At 38.2% G+C, this 3,836-nt stretch overlaps 1 long non-coding RNA gene across 1 annotated transcript in view; it reads left to right on the forward strand.

Moving 5' to 3' along the window:
* LOC110284485 overlaps window positions 1–3,557 on the forward strand; it is a 53,558-nt gene extending 50,001 nt beyond the window's left edge. The window contains exon 4 of the long non-coding RNA XR_002376954.1: window positions 3,150–3,557. This is a non-coding gene — a long non-coding RNA (uncharacterized LOC110284485). The remainder of the gene's footprint in view (window positions 1–3,149) is intronic.
* Window positions 3,558–3,836: the final 279 nt, after the last annotated feature.

Raw genomic sequence — 3,836 nt, forward strand, 5'->3', positions numbered from 1 at the left:
AGAGAGAGAGAGACAGAGAGACAGAGACAGAGAGAGACAGAGAGACAGAGAGACAGAGAGAGTGAGTTTTATTTTCCCATATATACTTAGTGTCCCAAAAACTCAGGCAGAAGGAAGAAGTTTTTAGCAAGTGATTAGTGTAGTATTTAGCCTTTTCCTTCTCTACTAGGCAAGACTTCAGCCCTGGTTGCTTGTATTACCCTGTACACTGGAGAAGTATCTAGGCAAACAAACACTGGTGAATAAGGCTTCTTTCCTCTGCATTTTCTGCACTGTGGCTGAATCTCCAGCTGCACCCCAGAATTCTCTCCTTGGTTCCACTCCCTTTACTGTGCCTAGAACTTAGGTTCATGGTGTATAATGGCTAATGCATGGGAAAAAGACTCACAATGTCATTACAGTAGTTATAGATATTTCTATTCTTAGTGCTCACCTCCATCTGGAGAAGTAATTTCTCTGTCAGCTCTAGCCTCATGAGCTTCCGTGTTCATTCTTGCTTCTAACTAAGTTTTGAATCTCATTCAAGGATACAGGGTTTGCTGCTGAATGGAGGTCCACTTGGTAAATCTTCCTCCAAACTTAAAGGTTATTTTTGTTTTTGTTTTGTGTGTGTGTGTGTGTGTGTGTGTGTATCTTAATGTCTCAGTTGATTGACAGCTAGAAGAGCATCTTCTATCTCTTGCTCTGTCTGAGTAGGGTTATCCAATTTTTCTCTCAGTACAGCCCTCTACCCTTTCCAGTGTGCACTGTGCAGATGTCCTGGAGGTGTGGAAGCTCTCTTTAAGGCTCACAGCCATTATGTACTGGGAAGTGTTCCTGCCATCATGTGCCTCAGAGGAGAGGGGATGAAAAGATAAGATGTCATTCTACATGCTCTGAATTACCTATCCTTGGGTCAGCTTGAAAAGTTGCTAACTTATGTCTTCTCTCAAATTGAGTCTCTAAGAAACTTATATATTTTATATAAAAAAAAACCCTCACAAATACTTTCAATAATTTGAAAATAGAAAATAGCATAGGGATACATTGAAATTCTGTTATTTCATAAATGGAGGGGCTTTTAAGTATATTATACAGGGAAGATTTTCTTGCTTCCATGGATGCTTAGCACAGGGAAGGACCACTTCTTTTCTTTCATCCTTCTTCCAATATTAGCCTGCCTACTACTGCCAGTTCCTTCCTCTTCCTTTCACCCTACTGGCCTAGGCATCAGCTAAGAATGGCATAATCAGTCTTGTTTCATGCTAGGCATAACCAAGGGTTTCAAGATCTACATGCAGCTCTTCATATCTTCTGTAAGATGATGCTAGACAGCCTGGCCCTGGAAACATTCTGGCTTTGCCTCATCCTTGCTTACCATGAAGATGTGACCTTTAATTTCTTCTCTTTCTTCCCATCCAGAGAGTAGTAGATCATATTACCATTGTATTGTACTGGTATTGCTTGTGAGGTGGGAACAGACAGACCTATGTAGGTTTCCAGGCAAGATCTACTTGCTTCATTGGAGTTTTATGCTTCTGTCATGTAGTTCCTGGTTTTATAGATACATTTGGATATTCCCTGTTAGCCTAAAAATGATCAGAACAGCATTGCATGCTTTATTTTGTGTGCTTAAATTTATTTTGTGCTAACAGCATGACCATGACAGAAGAAAATAGCTGTCTTGAAAACAAATCAACAGCGTATTTACATATTGATATATTCTTCTAATTACCTATCCTTGGGCCAAGAAAGTGCTAACATTTATCTTCTTTCAGATTCTTAACAGAGATGATCTCTGAAACCTACTAATATCTTTTATTTTCTTTCCTTCTTCTACTGGGGCCTTCACCACAGTGGAGTTGGATGTTGGTAAACACCTCAGTCAAGCTCTGGCTTCAGGGTTTCCCACCCAAGTAGACATCTCATGACAGTGGCCATCAGGATAAATTCTTCTCACTCACTGTCTTCATATTTATACTTCTGACATCTTCTTTTTCTATAGAATTTCCACACTTAGTTTCTTCAGAATCTGAGTTAACTGTCCTTGCTAAAATTTATCTCTGAATTTTCTCTATTTTGATTGTGATATTTTTGTTGCTCTGAGTGTTCAAAAAATTCTCTATAAAATGTGATCCTATCACAAAGACTTTATATCTTTTCTTATAATAATTATGAGGTTGTTGTTCCTAATCAGAGAACATAGAACTTTTCAGCAGAAAATAATCAAAACATAATTAGGATGGGCTATGCATTAGGGTGAAGAATCAGCCAACAAATGAAAGGCATTATTTGTGAATTTAATTATAGAGCAAACTGTATGTCACAGAAGAGTTCTGAATGAGTTCATCTAATGCAGGCATTCTTCTGCTTGCTGACTGAAAGTGTCTCCCTTAAGTTCATAAGTTGAGTTCCCAAGTATGGAAGTGATATCATGAGGAAGTGGAGTTATTGCAAGGTAATTAGGTTTCCTCAGCTGGATTAGTGACATTTTAAAAGGTTGAACACAGTTTCCTTGCTCTCCTTGAGAAGACATAAGGAGGTATCTTTGCTTTCAGTGTGACACACAGAAGAACAGCTGAAGTACAGGGTCACTCTGACCTTGAACTTCTAACCTTCAGAGCTATGAGAAATAAATGTGGATGCTTTTATAAGTAGTGCTGGCTATGCAACTTTATTGGAGTAGCTTGAAGGAGGACAGCAACCAAACCAGCCTCTTTCTCCTATTCTTGCTTTATGTTGCAGAGTATAGTACAATATAGTTTTAAGAAAGCAGAAAACACAAAAAGTACATTAATACAGAACTAATAGCTAGCTAGACTTAAGAGCTAAACTTACAAAGTGCTAGATGAGGCTGTTGGGTCTCCTGACAAGCTCCGAATCTGCTGTTCACTTTCGATCACTTGAGGGCAATAAATCCTTGTTACTTCCATGTGACTGGCATATCTGACTATTACTACCAGTTTGGAACAGCTTGAACTTTGGGTTCAAACTTAGCCTTTTAAATATATTTCAACATATGGGGAAAATGAAAGATATGGGGCTATTTAATAAGAAATAAGAAAGTCTAGGGAGACCGAGAAAGTCATAGCAAATATCACCAGCTGTTATATGGAGCAGAGGAAACATTGTCTTTTGAAATATTATTTTAAACACATTTTCCCTTCCAGATGGAACAACTCCAGAAAAGAAACTTTGGAAAAGTTCTAAGGGGCCATGATAGAACTTCTCTGGATACTAAATGTCTGAAAGACTTGGACTGTTACTGAAAGAATAAGACTTATGTCCTGGAATCAATGATGCCTTCGTGTGGGAGGAATATAAAAGGGCACTAAGGTTATAGAACAGAGGCTGAAATAGTCAAGTTTTCAGTGCTTCCTCGACTCCTACATTTGCCATCGTATGTCTTGTTAGTATGACTTTTAGTTCCTTTTGTATAATAGCTTTGTTTAATACAGAGATGATTACATAATAATAGCTAAAATTATGTGTACATAATAGGTGTTCGATGACATTATATTTGGATAAATAGGTAGATATTATTCTGTATAAAACAAAATAAAGTTGAAAAATAACTTATGAGTTTACTACTTCTCTGGCTGAAACTAAACACCTGATAAGAATGAATTCAAGGGAGGGAATTGGCCTGACTCTCACTCTGGGGTGATCTTTCAATCATGGCAGAAAAGACAGAAAAGACATGGCATGGCAGTGAACAGGAAAGACATGGTGGCAGGGACAGGTTTTCCAGATGTTCACATTGTATCTATATCCAGGAAATGGAGAATGATCAGACGGTAGAGTATCAAGCCTCAAGACATGTCCCTAGGGACCTCAAATTTCTACTTTCTAGAGCT

This window comes from Mus caroli, chromosome 18 (genome assembly GCF_900094665.2).
Source record: "Mus caroli chromosome 18, CAROLI_EIJ_v1.1, whole genome shotgun sequence".
NCBI lineage: Eukaryota > Metazoa > Chordata > Mammalia > Rodentia > Muridae > Mus > Mus caroli.